We start from the raw sequence: 20,887 nt of genomic DNA on the forward strand, positions 1-20,887 counted from the left end.
GCATCGAGGGAGGATGACAGTGCCAGTCCAGCGGCAGTCATGTCTGAGTGCCTGTCCTTGAGAGGGACTGGGCACTTGATAGAATGGTTTCTGAGCTGTAACAGTAGCGTTGCAATGTGGGTCGTGTTTCCTTTTTAGGGATGAGAGAATGTAGGTAGATGGTTGTTAAATAATTTGGTCAAGATAGGACACTGAATAGAGTCAGTTTCCAAGCTTCTTCTGTGTTGCTTATTCTTAGGAACTTTCATTCTGTTGTTTGTTTAGGCTTCTAATCAAAGATCCCATAGCTTTATATCCAGTTAATGTGGTCAGCACATCCATTCTATAATGTGGCTTTGAATTAAAAAACAGTGGTATTGGGTCCAGTGTGTTCGCCTAGTGGCTAAAGTACTTGCTTTGACCGTGCTGGAATTCCATATAAATGCCGGTTTTAATCACAGTGGCCCTGATTCCCATCCAGCTCCTTGCTTGTGGCCTGGGAAAGCAGTCAAGGACGGCCCAAGGCCTTGGGATCCTGCACCCACGTGGGAGACCCTGGGGAAGTTCCTGGCTCCTGGCTTCAAATTGAACTCAGCTCCGGCTGTTGTGGTCACTTAGGGCTTGAATCATCAGATGGGAGATCTTCCTCTCTGTCTCTCCTCTGTTTATCTGACTTTCCAATAAAAACAAATCAATCTTTAAAAAGAAAAGAGTGGTATTGCAGGTTCATTTGGGAATGTTTGGTGAAACTCAGCTTACTAGTACGAGCACTGTGAAGATGACAGGTCTCAGGACCTGGTCTGAGCTACTTCGAGCCTTTGCACATTGGAACATAGGAGTCTGCTGTCCTTGCGTGGGGTTTGCAGTTGCAGTATCTAAAGATGAGTTCACTGCAGATGATGCTTTCCCAGCTGAAGACGCGAGGAGAGTTGAGGATGACGGCAGGGTCAGCGGCTGGCATTTGCCTTGCTTGCCAGCGAAGCTCGAGTTCTTTACCCGCGTAATCACAGACCCAGGCTGAGCCTGTGCAGCGGCTGCAGAAGTCTGGGCCCTGCGGAGCTCCACATCACAGGATCGCAGGGATGGGAGCCTTTTTTTTCCTGCCAGAGGCGGTTTGATTATTTATAATGTCACTCGTGGACCTACGAAAATCCCAACTTAAGAATTAGCTGGCTGTGCATTGTTTTTTTGTTTTTAATTTATTTATTGGAAAGTCAGATATACAGAGAGGAGGAGAGACAGAGAGGAAGATCTTCCGTCTGATGATTCACTCCCCAAGTGAGCACAACGGCCGATGCTATGTTGATCAGAATCCAGGATCCAGGAACTTCTTCCAGGTCTCCCACATGGGTGCAGGGTCCCAAAGCTTTGGGCCGTCCTTGACTGCTTTCCCAGGCCACAGGCAGGGAGCTGGATGGGAAGTGGAGCTGCTTGGATTAGAACCGGCGCCCATATGGGATCCCAGTGTGTTAAAGGTGAGGACTTTAGCAGCTAGGCCACACCGCTGGGCCCCCATTGGTTGGGTTTTAAGCCTGGGTTTTGGTTGCCTTGGCCGGGCCAGACCAGATGATTTTGTGGGAAGGAGTGATGTTTGCGCATCCACGTTACCAAGGCAGGCAGTTAGGGGCTGGAGAGTCCGGCCCTGTAGTCTGTCCTGGGGGCCTATGTTCTCTGCTGTCCCAAAGAACAAGTCCAAATCAACTTTTCCAAAATTCTGCTGCTCTTTCAATGACTTCTAATCTTGTTTTCTGAAATTGTTTTCGTTGTTCATATATATTTGCAAGTATAATAGAAAGTCACTTCAAAAATTATGGAAAAATGGAGTTGCAAGATTATTTGGTGACAGAATGTTGAAGTTTGAAAATAGCTTCATAGCACACATATCTGTGAGTTTTCTGAAGGAGCCTTGTAATAAATAGCAGCATTTCTTGGGAAAATACTTTTGATTCTTAATAATGAATGTTATATTATAGGCGCAGGATAATGAAGAAAATACATGGAAAGTAGAAATTTTGGTCCCAGCACAGTGGCTCAGTTGGCTAATCCTCCTTCTTCAAGCGTCAGCATCGTGTGCGGAGGTTTTGTGCCTCGACTGCTCTGTTTCCCATCCACAGCTCCCTGCTTGTGGGAACGTGGCGGAAGATAACCCAGAGCCTTGGGACTTTGTACCTACGTGGGAGACCTGGAGCCCCCTGATTCCTGGCTTCTGATCAGCTCAGCTCCCGCTCACTTGGGAGCAGGTGGAAGATTTTTCTCTTTTTCCCTGCTTCTCTCTGTAAATCTGCCTTTCCAATAAAAATAGATAAATGTAAAAAAAAAAAAGTGGAAATTTTATGCGTATATATAACTTTAAGGAAAAACTTTTGTTTTTTCTTTGATCTATTATTTGAAAGGCAGAGTGACAGAGTATGGGGCAGAGAAAGAGAGGATTTTGCTTTGTTCCTAGTGGTTGTAACAGCAGGGACTGGGTTGTGCTGGAGCCAGGAACCTGAAATTCAACCCCTGTGCCTGTCAGGGATTCCAGGTGCTGATCTGCCACCTGCTGCCCGCGGTAGCAGGGCACTGTATTGCAAGTGGAGTGAATGAAAGAATACTTGCATGGACGGGAGTTGAGCCTGTCACAGGCGGTGGCTTAGCCCCTTGCACTACCGTGCCCATCCCTGGGTCTTATTTTTATGTCTAGGGCAGGGGAGGGAGAATATGTTAATTACAGTCACATTCGTTAGAGTACCAGTTTTTATTTTGGAATCAGTTTGGTATTCACATCTTCATTAGGTGAACTATTACAAGGTTTTTGCATTTTAAGCTAATATTTTTAAGGCCCAGAGCCAGAGATAATTATGCTAATAGGACTTTCTGATTGCACAAATGACTACTTCATAATTATAAATATTAGTACTCTCTATATGTTGTCCAGACTGAAATTTCTTTTGTTTAATCATTAATTAGCTGTTTGACTTAAAATATAACGACTGCAATCCCCAGGCCCCAGATGGAGGTTTCGGATGGCATGCTTCCAAGGCCAGGCCAGTGCAGCACCACAAGCCTGTGATGAAACATTCTCCCTAAATCCGTTCCAATCACTGCCATGCTGCTGCTTTTGAACTATTTATATTCTTTCTTTGGTTTTTCTCCAGTACAAAGTTTCTCTAAAGTAAGCAAGCAAAATGGAATTCTAGTTTGTACTGATTCTTAGAGTTACATTGTTTTAAGTTAGAGAATTTGTATTAAATGAATATTTAAAAAAATTGTTCTGAGTGGTAAAGATGTTTTTGTAGTTGTGGATCCCTAACAGGCAGCTAAGATGCTGTGGCCCCTGTTGGAGTCTGGCTTTGGTGCCTGGTTCTGCCTCCTCCACCTCCAGTCCCTGGGAGGCAACACGTGCTGCCTCAGCTGACTGGCCTCCTTTGGCCTGTGTGGATCCCTGACCCCAGCCTCAGCCACTGCCATCCTGAGTGTCCCTGGCATGGAGCAGTGGCTGAGGGTTGTCTCTGTTCCTGTGTTGCAAGCACATAAGTGAATATTGCGACATTGCAGAGAGCAGTGTAGGTTCAGATCCATACATCCAAGGTGACTGTCATGTCTCCTGTGTGCATCCAGACATGCTGTCCACCACACAGGCATTTGCAGCTGAGAAGGCCCATTCCTGACACGCACACTTCAAGGTCAGACCACACATCCTGGGATGTTTGCCTGTGGCCAACATCCGCGTCCAGCCGTCTAATTGGGTCTCCCAAGAAGCCTTGCCTAGGGGTGACCTCAGACTTGACTCTTGTGTGCACCAGCTAGTGTAAGATCAGGTATGGTCTGTCACCTGCACCAGCATTGCACGCATATCAGTGGGTGCTGCTGCCTGGTCAGTTCTGCACCAACCCTATCCCTCACTTGAACTTTTGGGTACTGTGGCCCAGCCCAGCCAGCTCACCACAGACTTGGTCCTCATGCATATCAGTGGGTGACCCCCAATAGCTTCCACCAGTCCCACACCCAGCCCTGTTTTTTGTGCATGCCAACCTTTGCTGCAGCCCACCTGGGCTAGGCCAGCTCATATTCCATTCGGCTCTCGTGCACACCTGTGGGTGCTGTGGCTTACCTCAGCCTGCCCTGCCTCCACACTTGGCCCTCATGTGTGCCGACAGGTGCCACTGCCTTGTCCAAAGTCTGGCCCACTCCCAGCCATTGTTCCTGTATTTACCAGCAAGAGGTACACCATAACAGGGGCCCACTCACAGTTAACCTGCCAGGCATGTTCTCAGCCTCAGATCTTATGCCTGCCGGGGGGTATTGTGGTTCAGCCTGACATGACTTGCACCCAGTCCTGGCACTTGCCAGTGGGTGCTATGGCCTAACCCTGCTGCCTACACCCATTCTGGCTCTTGTGTGTGCCAACAGGTGCAGCAGCCTAGCCCATGGCCACCCCGGGACTGGCCTATACCTCGTGCTAGCTCTGACGCTCACTAGTGTAAGCGGCAGGCTAGCAAGGGAGTCCCCAAATTTTCCTCACCAGGTCTGCTCCCAGTGCTGGGTCCTTCACATGCCAGTGGATGCTGGAGCTCAGACTGAGATGGCCTGCTCCCAGTCTTGGCATTTTCCAGGCTACAGGCTAGCTCAGCCTAACCCAGCCTGGCCCACCCCCAGTCCCGGCTGTTTCTGGCAGGTGCAGCAGCCTAATCCCGTCTGGCCGATCCCCAGCCCTGATGTGAACTGGTGGAAATTGTAGTCCAACCTGGCCTGCCCTGCTGCCTGTCCTGGCTCTCACCTGCCAGTGTGTGTATGCCCGTGCGTGCTGCAGCCCAGCCTGGTCCAGTCTGCTCCAAGCCTTGGTTCTTGTGCTCACCTTGGGAACACTGCCTCACAGGGGAGTTTCCTGATTTCCTCTACTAAGCCTACCCCCAGCAACGGACCTGGTAGGTGCCCTCATCCTGGCATTTACTCACTGGCATGGACCTCTGACCTAGCCCAGCCTGGACCACCCCAGACCCAGCACTGCTATGGCCTAGCAGGTGTTACAGCCTAGTCTGGCCTGTTTTGTACCTGTTCTGATTCTTCTGACACTAGCAGGTGTTGAGCTCAGCCTAGGTAGACATACATTCTTATATAGGTTTTGTATTTTCAATTTTTTTCTTTGTATAATTTTATGAAATCCTTAGATTTGGGGTTCTGATTTCTTCTTTTTGTTTTTCTTTTGCAATCCAGCTCTCATTAGGGTTCTGATTTTTTCTTCTCAAGTATGGAACGCTTCATGGATCTGCATGTCATCCTTGCACAGGGGCCATGCTAACCTCCTCTGTATTGTTCCAGTTTTAGTATATGTGCTGCCGAAGTGAGCACCTGGTTTCTTAAATTTCTGTTTTCTCTTACAGAACTCTCTCATCTTTTGGCTCACACACCAAATTGCAATTGCCAAGCCCAAGCCAGTAGCCAAGATTTTAGTCCAGGTGTCTCGTGTGGTGGGAACTCAACTAGGAATTGGATTTGGGAGTTGAACTAGCACTTGAATCCAAGCACTCTTATGAGATTTTTGGCATTCCAAGTAGCGTTTTAGCTACTGTGCCCAACATCTACTCCTGTAGGGTTACAATTGTTCCATGACTGGTTTTGCTAGTGTCTGTCTGTCTGTCTGTCTCACTCTCTCTGTCACACACACACACACACACACACACACACACACACATGTCTGTCAAGATTTAGTTTTTTGAAAACAAAACCTACAGAGAGAGAACAAGAAGTCCTTCTGTCTGCTTTCATCTTCCTGAGCACGGGGCCATCTCTGGCTTCTGTGCCTGCACGCAGTAGAGACCTGGAGAGTGGGTAGAGCAGTGGGACCCACATGGCATGGTGGTGGTCAAAGGCACGTGCGTAGCCCCCCATGCCCTGTGCTGGCCTCTGTGTTGTTACTTGTTTGAGGTGGACATGTTTGCGGATCCTAAATGTAAGTGACGCTGAAAAGCACGTGCTGGCTAAGTTGGAACATTTCAGCTTGGATGACTTGGGGAATTAGTCCTGAGGTGGCCTTGTTGTTCTGCCTGTGTCGGTAGTTTGAACCCGAATAGCTTCTCAGTGTAGGCAGATCTTTTCTGGGTAAATTGCGAATAGGAAAAATGCAGATATCAGCAGCTACACAGGGAGTAGAGCTTTATTTATTTATTTATTTATTTTAATTTTTAAAGATTTACTTACTTGTTTTAAGGGCAGAATTTAGAGAGAGCGAGCATGCAAGTGATATTGTCTATCTCCTGATTTAGTGGCCACAGTGGCCTGAGCTGGGCTCATCCAAAGTCAGGACCCTTTTGTGTGTCTTTCACATGGAGTTTAGGAGCCCCAAGGACTTGGGCCACCCTCTGCTGCTTTCCTAGGTGTGTTAGCAGGGAGCTGGCTGGGAGGTGGAGCAGCCGGCTGGGGCTCGAACTGGTGCCCATCTGGGGTGCTGATGTTATAGGGACAGCTTTACTCGCTATGCGAGAGCATAACCCCGAGAGCTAGGCTGTGGGGGTGCCACTTGTGATTTTTGCACACGGTTTGTGATGCCAAGTTTCAAATTAAATATGATAGTTTTGTGCCTCTTAAGTTAAATATAATTGCCCTGTCCAGCCTAGTAGACTGATGGGAAATGGAAAGTACAGGTGTTTCTCCAGCAGCCTGTGTGTTGAATAGGAAGGGTAGCCACTGCAGTAGCAGAAGTATATGGGATGCACTGATGTGCTGGGCCCGGATGTCAGCTTGTGTGGGTGAGGGAGACAGGCGTGGTAGGTGAGTGCAGGCCCATTGTGCCCTGAGCAGTGGAAGGGTGGCAGAGCTCACCTGTGGGGAGTAATGTTTGTAAAATTTGAATAGTATGTTAAAGAAAATTATCTTTTTTTCCCCAAGTCTGAAAGGGTTTATTGTCATTCACATCTTTCATAGAAAAAGCAATGTAGCAAGCGAGGCTTATCTGCGTGGCTCTGTGTACATCAGGGAGCCGGGCTCTGCCTGCGTCACGTGCAGCAGCTGCACCTGTGCAACGGCCCTTGCAGATGCAGCCCGGGGAGCAGGAGCCGGCACAGGTGCAGGAGTCACCTGAGGCGCAGGAGCAGTTGGGTCCATCTCAAGGGAAGTGAGGCCCGAGGTTCCAGGCGAGAAGCGAAGACTCTAACTCGGATTCTGGAAGGCGCGCTAGAAAATTATCTTTAAAGGAAGAAAATTCCTGTGGGCTTACTTATTTTCTTAACTGATTTTTAAACTGACCAGCATGTAGTGAATGGAGGAATACCCGAGCCACAGTTCAGTGTTTGTTGAATAGCTAAAATCTGAAAAACACAAGAAACTCAGTGTGAATTTCTTAAGTCTTGGAGTTCTGCAAATGTAAAACCCAGAGAACATAAAGCAACCACAAAACTGGTAAAATTTATATGAGCAGCATTAAAAAAATCAGCAGGTCTTGTTTTGCCAAAATAACTTCTCTTACAGTAGGAATATCATACTCTGAGGCAAGTCCTGTTGACTCTGGCGGGGACACTGTCTGGGGCCTGCAGTTTCTGTCCCTCTCCCCAGTGAGAAACTGTTTTTTGCACAGTAAGCAGTCTCTTGTCCTGGGCACAAATAAATAACTTAGTGTTCAGTTTATATCTTTCTTCTTAAGCCAGTAGCAGTGATGGCACTGCTGAGCCCGAAGGCAGATGTATCCTCAGATCACAGACTGGAGCGACGGTTTGTGTGCTGAAATATGTTTGTTACAGGCATTACTTTTTTCAATTTATGTTTTTTTAAAATTCTTTCATTTTGATAATCTTTACATAGTTGATTAGTGCACAAAGGGTCAAGGGCTACAGGAAGGTGGGTAAGACCATTGTTTCCACATTGATACTGTTTTTTGTGTATCCAGGGTAAGGGAAGAAACAAAAGGAGAAACACCCCACCTAGCCTCCCACCCAGCCCAGGTCCCCGATGTGGGGCATGATCCGAGGGTCCTGCTCATACAGTTTTTTAAAGATTTATTTATTTTTATTATTTTTTTATTGGAAAGGCGGATATACAGAGAGGAGAGACAGAGAGGAAGATCTTCCGTCCGATGATTCACTCCCCAAGTGAGCGCAACGGCCAATGCTATGCCGATCCGAAGCCAGGAACCTCTTCCGGGTCTCCCACGTGGGTGCAGGGTCCCAAAGCTTTGGGCTGTCCTTGATTGCTTTCCCGGGCCACAGGCAGGGAGCTGGAAGGGAAGCGGGGCTGCCGGGATAGAAACGGCGCCCATATGGGATCCCGGGCGTGCAAGGCGAGGACCTTAACCACTGCGCCACCGCGCCGGGCCCTGCTCATACAGTTTTGATAGTTTAACAGTTCTGAATTGCTATCAATCTCGCTGCTACATTCACGATGAAATCTCTTCAGAATCCACTGGCTGACATAGTCTTTTCATGGTTGGGGTTCTGAGATCGGCAGTTCTGTTGGAGGGATCCCCAAAGAAACTTCGTCTGAGGTGATCCCAGACCTGATTCTTGTGTGTGTTTATGTACATGCTGGTGGTTGCAATTGCTGGCTCAGTTCTGTTTCCAGCCCTGTCTTCCACCAATGGTTGTTGTAGTCCAACCTGATCCTGTCCCCTTCATGCTTGGCACTCACACAAACCAGTGGGAGCTGCAGCCTAGTTGGCGCTACCCACAATAACCCCCACCAGTCTGGCCCCCTACCCTGGTTCCCATGCTTGCCAGTGTGTACTGTAAACTTGTTCAGTCTGTCCTACATCCCATTCAGCTCTCGTACATGTCAATGGGCATTAAAGCCTAGTTCAACCCAACCAGCCTGACTATTCAGCCCACACACATGCTGGCAGGTGCCTTTCTGTCCAGCCACCCCTGCCCCAGTCCTGGTTTTCATGCTCTCCAGTGGGAGTGGTAACTCAAGAGGGAGGTGCCCACTATTTCCCTACTAGGCCACCCCCACTCCTGATTATGCACTCTCCAGGTAGTTCTGAGGTTTAACTTGGACAGATTTAGCCGTCAGTGCCAGCCTCTGCCAGCTGATGCTGCGGCAAAGCCCAACCAACCCTCACCTATTCTAATTTATGCTTACACTAGTCGGAACAGTCAGCCGCGCCTGGCTTTTCCCTGATGGAGCTCGCATGAAGTCCACAGGTGTTGTAGCCCGGCCTGGTCTGGTCTGCCTCCATCCCAGCTCATGCTCTGCAGTGGGACTGGCTGTCCTGCAGAGGGGCTCCCCACATTCCCCCTTCTGGCTTTTCCCACTCACTCCCAGGTTCTCATGTGTGCTGGTTGGGCACTATAGCCCAGACTGGTATGGCTTACCTCATCGACGCCAGAGGGCGTTGTAGCCTGGCCCGACCCAACCCATCCCCAATTCCAGTTGATGCTGGTGAGGGTTATAGCCTAGCCCAGCACAGCATGCAATCAATCCCAGCTGTAAAGTGTACTGCCTGCAGCTGAACCTGGCCTGACCCACACTCTGTTCTGGTGCTTGGATTCGCCAGCGGGTAATGTGAACTGGTTCAGCCTGGTGTGCTCCTAACCTATGCCAAATGTATGCTGGTGGGTACCTTTCCTTGGCCTAGTCTGGGTGGCTCCCTTTTGTGGTTCTTGTGCTCACTTGCAGGGACTTTGTCCCGACAGAGGAGTTTCCCAAGCTCTTCCATCAGAGTCTCTCGGATGGCAGATCTTGCGCATATTGGTGGGTCCATGAGCCAGCCTTACTTAGTCCACCTCCTGTCCTGGTAGTAACAGTGGCCTTTCCTGACTGGCCTTCAACCCATTTTGGTTCTCTACTGATGGATGTTTCAGCCCAGCCAAGGCTTGTCTATACCCAGACATTGCTCACTCATGGCTCAGTAGGGGCAGAGACCTAGCCTAGTCCGTCCTACATCTACCCTGGTCCTCCAAAGCACCAGATGGTGCTGGAGTCTAACCTAGCCTAGTGTGTCCAGTCCCAGTTCATACTTGTGCCAAGGGAGACTGCAGCCATGTCCAGACCAGAACATAGCCCCCACTCCGGCCCCCTCACTCACCAGGGGGAACTCCAACCAAGCAAAGGTGTTCTTTCCCCAGCTTGGTCTGTTCCCAGCCCTAGATTACGCGTGTGCCAGTGGTTGCTCTGACCCAGTTGGCTTAGTCCCTCACCTATCTTGGCCTTTGCCTTCAATGCTGTGGCCTAGTATCCCTGGCTCATGCAGACCAGTTGATGTAAGAGCCTAGCTCAGCATGACCTGTGCTCCATCCTGATTTCTGTTCTTCCTTATGAGTTGAGGTTTGCTCGGCCCTGCCCGGTCCACCCCCTTCCAGTTGCAGCTCGGCCCACTCCACATCCTGTTTTAGGATGCACTTTCGGGTGCTGCTGCCTTGACCTGCCCAGACTGTTGTTGGTTTCTTTACCTCTAAGTGATGGCTAGTTCCATGATCACAGCTAGCTCAGCCTGTCACCACCCCAACTCTTGAGCTAACCAGTAGGACTTGTAGTTTCACAGTGCTGGGCTTACACTTCCCCCACAGAATCTACCCCCAGAGCTGGTTCTCTGTTGTGTTGGTTAGTGTCTTGACCCTGCCAAGTGTGACCCATCCCCTGTTCCACCACTCAGTCAGGCACTGGTCCCTATCCCTGCCAGACAGGCCCCCCCCCCCCCCAATCCATAGCTTTTGTGTGGATTGGTTGTGGCAATCAGTGATGCTCTATGGTGGCAACCTATCTCAGGACTCCCATGTGGGCTGGTGAACCAGTCTGGCCCAAATAAATCTTATCGACTCTCCCCTGTAAACTCTCAGGTCTCAGTCCCCACACTTACAAGCAAGTTCTGTGGCCCCATCTCTCGTCCCTCACCGACACTCACACTGGCCTGATCCATGGATGTCCTTAGGCAGCAGTTACATGACCTAACAACAGGAAGGATCATCCTGTCATCCTCTCCTTCGCCGTGTCTGACCCAGTGTGCTAAAAGCAGTTGTGAAGCTCAGTGTGTGAACCTGCGCTCTTCCCTGCCTGGCTGCCCAGTGTCCAGTGTTTTGCTAATGCGGAGCAGGTGTTTCTAGTTGATAAGTTCTGTAATCTTGGTAATGGTGTTAAGTTGAGGTTTTAAAAGGAGTTCCTAAAAAATAACAAGCTTCCAGTTCTAGTGCTGTTTTAAATTTAATTTTATTTTTTATTGGTAAGGCAGGTCAGATTTACAGAAAGAAAGAAGTTCCATCTGTGGGTTTACTCCACAAGTGGCTGCTGCGGCCAGAGCCGGTCTGAAGCCAGGAGCCAGGAGCTTGTTCCAGGTTTCTTATGCGGGTGCAGGATCCCCAAGGTTTTGGGCCGTCCTCGACTGCTTTTCCAGGCCACAAGCAGGGAGCTGGATGGGACGAGGGACAGCCAGGACATGAACCAGTGAACATATGGGTTACCAGTGCATTCAAGGCGAGGAGTTTTCCACTGAGCCACTGCACTAGGCCCTCTGGTGCTGTTATAAAACTGAAATGTGCATGAATACACACACACGCACACACATGCACGCACACATATGAAATCTACACATGCATGAGAGGGCACAGACAAGCCAACAGGAATGTGATGAAAAAGAAGTTATGAGGGTATAAGTTGTGGAGAATGCAATGAAAATGTAATTTTATTTGGTGACAACTTCTTAAAAAAATGCATGTAAGGGGACAGGTCATCAAAAAGTTGTAAGAATGAAAGGCTGTGGGCCCGGCGCAATGGCTCAGTGCTTAAGGTCCTCACCTTGCACGCCCGGGATCCCATATGGCCACCGGTTCTAGTCCTGGCAGCCCCGCTTCCCATCCAGCTCCCTGCCTGTGGCCTGGGAAAGCAGTCGAAGAAGGCCCAAAGCTTTGGGACCCTATATCTGTGTGGGAGACCCGGAAGAAGTTCCTGGATCCTGGCTTCGGATCGGCATAGTATCGGCCCGTTGCGCTCACTTGGGGAGTGAATCATCGGATGGAAGATCTTCCTCTCTGTCTCTCCTCTCAGTATATCGGCCTTTCCAATAAAAATAAAATAAATCTTTAAAAAAAAAAAAGAATGAAAGGCTGTGCCAGGCTGTACAGAGGTGTGTAGCCCAAGTCAGAAGAGAAATAGGTGACGAAGAGGTCCTGGGATGAGGGTAGCCCTTCGACCCTGGCTTGGGGGACAGGAGGCTAGTGTGTGTTGCTCAGTTCTTGAAGGAGTTCCCTTTGAGCTCCTGTGTGCTGCCCTGGGGGAAGGGGGAGTGTGTGCTGCCCTGGGGGAAGGGGGAGTGTGTGCCGCCATGGGGGAAGGGAATTTGTTGTGGAGGGTCGCCGCTGTTTGTGCTCTGGGTTGGGAGAGCAGGCAGGTGGGAGTTGTGCCTGTTCTCAGAACAGTGAAGAGAGAGTTGAAAGAATTGAAACTGCCGCCTGCTTTGTGTTTCTGAGAAAGGGTACATTAAAATAGCTTCAGAGTGAGCAGGCCTATAAGCTAGGAGTTCAGTCCGAGTTCAGTCTCTTCCGGATAGACCTGTGAGCTGCGTGGGGCAGGGCCCTGTCCGTGTCAGAAGGCAGATGATGTGCACGCTGCAGCTTGACTCTTTGTACTGTTGAACACAACTTAGATACTTAATTGATTGGTTTTAAGAATAATTTTCATTAAGTGCTTTAATATTAATTTTTAAAAATATTTAAGCATTTCTTTAAGCAGTTCAGAGAAATTACTATGTGGTGGTCATGTGTGTCTTATTTTATAAAGAAATGAAGATGGTGAGGCAGAAATGTTTTGGAATCAGCCTTTGTGGTCATCTAACATGCTGTGGAGTACTGTCCTCTCCCAGGCACTGTGTGACTGCCTGCCGGACTGGGTGGGGGTGGACTAACTCTGCTCTGTGCTCTGATGGTGCAGACATGGCGTGCATGTTCAGGGCCAGTCAGGGAAGGATGTGTCAGCCAGTGCTTTGGCCACTCAAGTGTGTTTTGCAGGAGCTCCATCGGTTCCTGGGATCTGGATACAGGGAGTAGGGATGAGGAGGGATGCTTTGTCGCTCAGCTCCTGAGTGATGCTAGTGCCTGTCATTGCACAGGGAAGATGGGAGGAGGGAGAGGACGGAGGACGGAGCCGGCGTGTTGTCTGTTAGCCGTGGAAGCAGAGATGTTCCACAGTCCAGAAGCCCAGGGAGACAGATATGAGGGCACTGCACTGAAGGCCGGAGCCGACCTGCCATCCCCCTGGGTGCTCAAGATAGATAGGGAGGGGAGACCAGGCTGGCACAGGACAAGAGGGGCCTGCTCTGGGGGGTGCAGAGTCCGCAGGTGCCAGGGAGTGGTGAGAGTGCTTGCTGCTATAACAAGTGATCACAGCTTCATTACTTTAGGATTAGATGCCTTACTTGGCAAAGATCACCTTGTGGGCAAGAATGCCCGCCTTTGTGGAGGCTCTGAGAAAATCTGTCTCCTTGTCTGGCCCACCTTTCTGGAGGTTTTGCACGTCCCTGACATGCGACCCAGCCGTCCCCTGAGCCAGCAGTGTAATCCCTGACCCTGCCTCCACCCGCAGCTCTCACCCTGTCCTCTTTGGCTTTGAAGGACCTCTCTGATTCATTTGTGTCTGCCTTTGCTTTTCCACTTGGGGCGACTTCGCTGCATGTTTGTTCTCCTTGCTACCTGTTGAATGGAGTCCTGTCTCAGTCCCTCCTTCATTACATTTTAACATCATTTATTCAGTCACTGTGCTTATTGAACGTTAGACTCTTGGGAACACAGTGGTAGACCAAGCAGGGATCTCTTCCCTGTGGGACTTGCATTCTAGTGGCAGCTGCCTAGCAGGTATTAGGAGCCTTCCGGGGCTGCTGTGTCTCAGGAGGCCAGCACTGCACCTGCTGAGGTTGCTGCTGGGGGTCCAGCCTGAGCTGGACTTGCTTACTTGGTGTGGGTTACTGCTGGAGCTGACCTGCACTGATTGTCTGCCCTGTCCTCCCTCACACAGCCAGCCCCTGTTTCCTGAGGGAGCTCGTCTCTGAACCCCGACCTGCAGGAGTCCCTCTTGTCTTTATTTTTCTTTGTACCAGCTTAACTTCCTGAGTCCACAGCACAGAGCCAGCGTCTTACACACCTGGCCTTCCCGCCTCCCTCCTGTCCTGTCACACCCACTGGACCACTCCCAGTTGCAGGTGGACTTCACCTCCTGGCCTTCTGTGACTGTGTCCTGTGGCAGCAACATTGGACAGTAGCGCCAACCGCTCTCTTTGTACAAGTTCTCAGTTGTCAACTTCAGATGGGCAGGTACTCCTACCAGCTCAGCCTGTTCACGTCTCCCTGACCGTTGCATACTTTCTTGGCTGCTGCTTCCAGCATCGCCAGCCTTTGGCATGCCCACTTAGGGCTGAAGAGCCTGCTTGATTAGGAAGAGCTCCGGTCTTGCCAAAGGCTGGTTGGCTTTCTTCATCTCTGGATCCCAACCCACTTTCCTCTAATGGGCTTGAGACCAGTAACCCGCCTGTTTTCTCCTAATCAGGGAGCTTCCATGCATCCCAGTTCATTCAGGTGAGTGCAGGGGTCCTCCAGTCAGACCAGTTCAGCCTCATGAAAACTCCCCTGCTCCCCAAACTTTGTTCAACAGGGTTGCATCTTCCTCCCTCTCTCTGTCCCCAGAATAATGTCCATTTTCTGGCTCCCCTTCCCGGCCTGTGGCCAGCTGCTGTCCGTCCTGTGGCTTCTCAGCTGAGGACTTTGCAGGGGAAGCCCCTTGAGGGTGTCTGTGCTGCTACCCCATGACCCTCTTGATACAATTTCATCTCTTGACATGCCAAAAAATACTATATATATATGACTTCCCAATTAAGCTTGCCTGTTTCATCCTGTGGTTGCTTCATATGGGACTGACCCACAGGGCACTCTGTCCCCCGAGTCTGCCCTTGCAGTGGTCTCTCCTTCCCTCACGCAGCATGGACGGCACCAGGTCCTTGTGTGCCTTCCTGAGCACAGAGGTTCTTGGTGTCTGGACCCTTTTGCAGTCCAGTGGAAAAGCCTGTGGGTACCTTCTCAGAATTAGGTCTTATGCCAACTATTGAAATTTAGTCTTCAAAATATTAATAAAATGGAAAATGAATTATGATATACTACAAGATCCAGTGGTAGGTCTGTAACTGCCGTGAACTTGAAGTAGTGATAAACACAAAATGGAAGTATGACTTAAACAATTGGAGGTATTGGCTGTATCACTGTTTATTATTCAGTGAAATAAAATATTGCGCTGTGGTTGGAAGTTAGTGGAAATAAGGATGCCACTCTTATCGAACTTCATGGAACCCTATTCTATCATAACCATTTAATTCTTTTTAAGTTTTTCTTTTTAAAAAATTTTTAAAAATTTTTATTGGAAAGTCACATATGCAGAGAGGAGGAGAGGCAGAAAGATCTTTCCTTCTCAGGTTCACTCTCCAAGTGGCCGCAATGACTGGAGCTGAGCCGGTTAGGAGTCAGGAGCTTCTTGCAGGTCCCCACACAGGTGCAGGGTCCCAAGGCTTTGGGCCGTCCTCTGCTGCTTTCCCAGGCTTCAAGTAGGAAACTGGGAAGAGAAGTGGGGCAGCTGAGGCATGAACTGGTGCTCACATTGGATCCCGGTGTTTGAAGGGGGGCCCCCACCTGCTTGCTTTGGTGTCTGGCCTCAGCAGGAGCTGCCAGGGTGATCCTTGGGGATCTGGGAGCACAGTTAGGGTGGTAGGCTGTAGTCCAGCTCTAGTGTATGTGACATCTAGGAGTGCACACCAAACAGGTGAGTGAGCAGTGTCTCCCAGCGTTCAAGTGCTGGCTTTGCCAAGAACCTTGAAGAGAGTCGCATGCTGTGGTGCTGTGCCTGATGCCCTCCCAGGAGTCAGGAGAAGCCAACCACTCCCTCTGCTAGTGCCCTCCTGCCCTGCTGTTGTGCATTGGAAGGCCTTGGACAGCTCTTAAACCGGCCAGGGCCTGGGCCCCACCTTGTACCAGTTTGTTGGACTCTGGTTAGGTCCCAGCCTTGGGGAGTAAAGCAGTGGCCGTGAAATTGTTCCCTTCCTCCCTGAAGCATTGTAGGTGGTTCTGAAGTATAGATGGAGTGAGAGCCACTGCTGTTGACTGGTTCTTCAAAATGAATGAAATTGGGTTAAAAGAAAGCACAAGGGAGTGTGGTAGGGAGCATTTGTATTGTGGGCTTCGTCACTGAGGCACAGGTCACCTGTACCGAGGGCACTTCTGAGCTGGGATTGAAACTGCAGCAGCTGGCACCTGTTAGGGCGGAGCTGGTGGTGGGGAACAGTATGCTTTCCTCTTTGCGGTCTGACCCCAGGTTAGCTCCTGTTCTCCGCGTCTCACTCGGTCCCTCTCCAGCAGCTTGCATCTGTTCCCTCCGTGCCTTAGGTGCCATTCTGCTTCCCACTCTGTCCTGGAGCATGCTGAAGGCGAGGCTTCCTGTAAGTGTTGGTCAAGTTTAGAAAGACTGTTTTGCATGATAATCAGTTGTTAGAAAACATTGTGTTGTTGGCTTAGCAGGGACAGATCTTGAAGGAAGATCCAGAGGTCGTTAAGCCCCCCCCCTCACAGGAAGGGTTCTCTGAGTGGAGTTTGGTGTTAACTGGTCTGCTGTAACTTTTCCTCTCTTAGTCTAACAGAGATATTAACCATTGTTGCTGTTCTTTCTGACAGGGATATATTCTCACAGTGACAACAAATTTAGCAGGGTTTAAAAACATTTCACAAACATGCCATGGCAGTTTATCTCAGTTTCTGCTTTCCCACTTTCCAGGGTAGTTATTTCCCGTCTAACCCACCCTTTAGTTGACAGTTTGCTTTACTGTTTGATTTTTTTTCATATTATTCATCTGTTTCCCTGAGTTGTCTGCTTGTGATTTTCTGTAAACTATTAACAGTCTTAATAGTTAGCCTCCCTGTTTACACTTTTTCATGAGGTTGCATTGGAAATAAATTGTTCTTGAAATGCAATTTAATTTTTAGATTGATTTAATTTTTGATGCGATTTAGAAACATGTAGGATGCTTTTTGTCTATCTTGCGTGTGGATACATGTTGCATGTCTGTCTTGCATGTGAGTACGTGTGGATACGCGTCGTGTGTCTTACATGTGAGCATATGTGTAGTTGCATGTTGTGCCTCTCTTATGTGTGAGTGTATGTGTGGATACGCATTGTGTCTCTGACACGTGAGTGCATGTGTGGATACATGTCGTGTCTCTGACACGTGAGTGCATGTGTGGATACATGTCGTGTCTCTGACACGTGAGTGCATGTGTGGATACATGTCGTGTCTCTGACACGTGAGTGCATGTGTGGATACATGTCGTGTCTCTGACACGTGAGTGCATGTGTGGATACATGTCGTGTCTCTTACACGTGAGCGCATGTGTGGATACATGTCGTGTCTCTGACACGTGAGTGCATGTGTGGATACATGTCGTGTCTGACATGTGAGTGCATGTGTGGTTGCATGTCGTGTCTCTTACACGTGAGTACATGTGTGGATACATGTCGTGTCTCTTACACGTGAGTGCATGTGTGGATACATGTCTCTTACATGTGAGTGCATGTGTGGATACATGTCGTCTCTTACACGTGAGTGCATGTGTGGATACATGTCGTGTCTCTTACACGTGAGTGCATGTGTGGATACATGTCTCTTACATGTGAGTGCATGTGTGGATACATGTCGTCTCTTACACGTGAGTGCATGTGTGGATACATGTCGTGTCTCTTACACGTGAGTGCATATGTGGATACATGTCTCTTACATGTGAGTGCATGTGTGGATACATGTCGTGTCTCTGACACGTGAGTGCATGTGTGGATACATGTCGTGTCTCTGACATGTGAGTGCATGTGTGGATACATGTCGTGTCTCTTACACGTGAGTGCATGTGTGGATACATGTCGTGTCTCTTACACGTGAGTGCATGTGTGGTTGCATGTCGTGTCTCTTACACGTGAGTGCATGTGTGGATACATGTCGTGTCTCTGACACGTGAGCGCATGTGTGGATACATGTCGTGTCTCTTACACGTGAGTGCATGTGTGGATACATGTCGTGTCTCTTACACGTGAGTGCATGTGTGGATACATGTCGTGTCTCTTACACGTGAGTGCATGTGTGGTTGCATGTTGTGTCTCTTACATGTGAGTGTATGTGTGTCTGTCTTACATATGAGTGTACGTGTGAGTATAGATTATGAATATGAAGATGAGTGTTACGGATACCGTGTGTTTCACTCGTGATGAGAGCTGGCCTGCCGCATCTCACAGGCTCTCCTGCGCACGCTGTCCTTCTGGAGGACAGTTGGAGGACTCAGTAGTTAACAGGTGCGTCACCTGACAGCACATGACAAGTACTAGTTCACTTCGTCAGCACAGAAAGTACTAAGATCACATTGATGCTTTGAATAACATGAAAAGAACTTTCTTTCAAAATGTGTCATGAAGTGAATGAGAAATGAAGCCATGGGGTTAAATTGGCTAATGTAGTCCCGTGCTCAGAGATTTTAATAATTTCTAGAAGTAAGAAGACAGCTCAGTAGGAGCATGAACAAAAAGCTTGAGCAGGTATTCCGTGAATATACTAAAAATACTCTTTAAGTGGGTAGACTCTGAAGCACGTGAATTATGTATTAATAAAGCTGTTATTTAAACAAAAACTGCCACGGTTTGCAAACTGTAAAGACAAGCAAGCAGATAATCAGTGCTCAAGTTAGACTGGTTCTGTGGGGGAGGCAGGAGAGCGGGGCTGAGAGCAGGAGTCTGTCCCTGGCCGGGAGGACCGCGCTGCTGGCCGCTGCTGGAGGCTGCTGGCCGCTGCTGGAGGCTGCTGGCCGCTGCTGGAGGCTGCTGGCCGCTGCTGACCGCTGCTGGCCGCTGCTGGAGGCTGCTGGCCGCTGCTGACCGCTGCTGGCCGCTGCTGGCCACTGCTGACCGCTGCTGGAGGCTGCTGGCCGCTGCTGGAGGCTGCTGGAGGCTGCTGGCCGCTGCTGGCCGCTGCTGGAGGCTGCTGGAGGCTGCTGGCCGCTGCTGGCCGCTGCTGGAGGCTGCTGGAGGCTGTTGGCCGCTGCTGGAGGCTGCTGGCCGCTGCTGGAGGCTGCTGGCCTCCCACGTGGCTGCCGGATCCTGGTGTCTGTGAGTGCACACCGCAGGGACCAGTGTGCTCACACTCATATATGCCCTTCATTTCCCAGCGGCTGCTGCTGCTTCTTAAGATTATTTTATTTTTATTGAAAAGTCAGATCTGGAGAGAGGAGGAGAGACAGAAAGATCTGTCCACTGCTTTGCTCCAAGTGGCTGCAATAGCTGGAGCTAAGCTGACCTCAAGCCAGAGGCCAGGAGCCTGGAGCCAGGAGCCTGGAGCCAGGAGCTTCTTCTGGGTCTCCCACGTGGTGCAGAGTCCCAAGGCTTTGGGCTGTCCTCGACTTCTTTCCCAGGCCACAAGCAGGGAGCTGGGAGGAAAGTGAAGCAGCTGGAATAGGAACTGGCACCCATATGGGATCCCAGTGCATGCAACGAGAAGACTTTAGCCACTAGGCTATTGCACCAGACCCCATTTCCCAACTTCTTAATGATGGAAAGGTGGATAATTACAGGCTCATTTGTGAAGTTGGAAAGTTTCAGGGTAGGAAGCACTTTTTGATGCGGTTGTACGTTTAAATCACAAATCACTGTTACTTTGAAAGCCAGACAGAACAGTAACTGTCCTATTTATTGAACAAGTTTTAAAAACAGGTTAGTGGGGTATTTGTATCACTTTCCACTGTATATGTTTTTAATTTAAAAGTTTGTAGTAAGATTCCTTTGTATTTAGAAGTAAGTTTTCATATTGAATCTATTCAGATAATCTTAGGAAGTTGCGTTCTTCTCATCATCCGGCACTTGCTGTGAAGTGCCCTTGTCTGCTCTGTTTCTGGGGAGCTGCCTTCCACGTGGAGCTCTCCTGTGGCTCCTTTTATTCTGTGTGTACCGAGGCAGCAGTGGTCCAGACATGCTGCGTTCTTGCTGTGGCTCTGGATGCGCCATGGTTAAATGGTCTGTTAAAACCCCTTGGATGCGAAGCCTGGAGGAATGCTTGCTCTAGTTACATGGACTTTTAAAAGGTTCTTTTAGTGCAGAATTCGTGTGGGTTGCTTCGCATGTGAAGTGCTCTGTGTCATTGAAAAGGAGCCCAAACAGATGATTTCTTCCTGGGTTAAATTGAAAGCAGTAAGTCTTCTTTAGTATTACTTGTAGTGCTTCTGAACTATTTGTAAAACTGCAAATAGATTTCTTTGTTACATGTATGATTTGAATTATATGTAACTTTTGAAAATTTTACATTAACTGAATTTTTAGAAGTTTTTATAAATCATTACTTCAAGCATTGTATCTATTTAATCTTTTTCGTTTAGTGGTTATGTTGAGTAGCTTCTGTGTGCTCTTGAAAAAAAACAGCCGTTCATGGCGCTGGTTAGGACAGGCAGCCTGTGTTCGAGGGTGGAAGGGGGTCTTACATAACGAGGGTGTATGTGGTGTTCTATAGTAAGGAAGAGTGGGAATTTATAGCCAAGTGTCAGTGCGTGTAATATAACTAGGAGGAAATATTAGAGTACAGAGAGATTCTGCTTAAAATGACGGCAACTAAAATGCCGTAGATGAGCGTCTCAGGAAGGAGGGGTCACAGTGCAGGGTTGGGACCTGTTGGCCTGGTGTGTGCCCAGGCTGGAGGAGGGCAGGGGGCAGGGGCAGGCGCGTGGTGGAAGTGTGAGTTGGAGAGCAGAGACAGAGAGGGACTGTGCTCCGTGTGCTTTGCATAAGGTCAGGCTTTAATCATGGGCAGTCCGATCCAGTCCAGCTGCTTCCCCCAAAGCCCTTACTTTCCAACAGCCTTCACTGGATATGTCACCATCCTTAAACCATCAGCCACGAACCCATTACTAACGTGACATGTTAATGTGCGGTTTAGATATCCGTGTGAGTTCAGGGAGTC

The 20,887-nt window shown here is 49.2% G+C and overlaps 1 protein-coding gene and 1 non-coding gene across 3 annotated transcripts in view; one reads left to right on the plus strand and one right to left on the minus strand.

Annotated features, from left to right (window-relative positions):
- The window catches only part of CAMTA1 (calmodulin binding transcription activator 1), a 698,792-nt gene that overhangs the window by 34,715 nt on the left and 643,190 nt on the right, over nt 1-20,887 (plus strand). The window lies entirely within an intron of this gene.
- LOC121161581 lies at nt 5,204-5,310 on the minus strand. The gene has a single exon (XR_005884693.1). It is a non-coding gene; the product is annotated as a U6 spliceosomal RNA (small nuclear RNA).

This window comes from Ochotona curzoniae, unplaced genomic scaffold, assembly GCF_017591425.1.
Source record: "Ochotona curzoniae isolate NIBS_2020 unplaced genomic scaffold, NIBS_Ocur_1.0 contig_4792, whole genome shotgun sequence".
NCBI lineage: Eukaryota > Metazoa > Chordata > Mammalia > Lagomorpha > Ochotonidae > Ochotona > Ochotona curzoniae.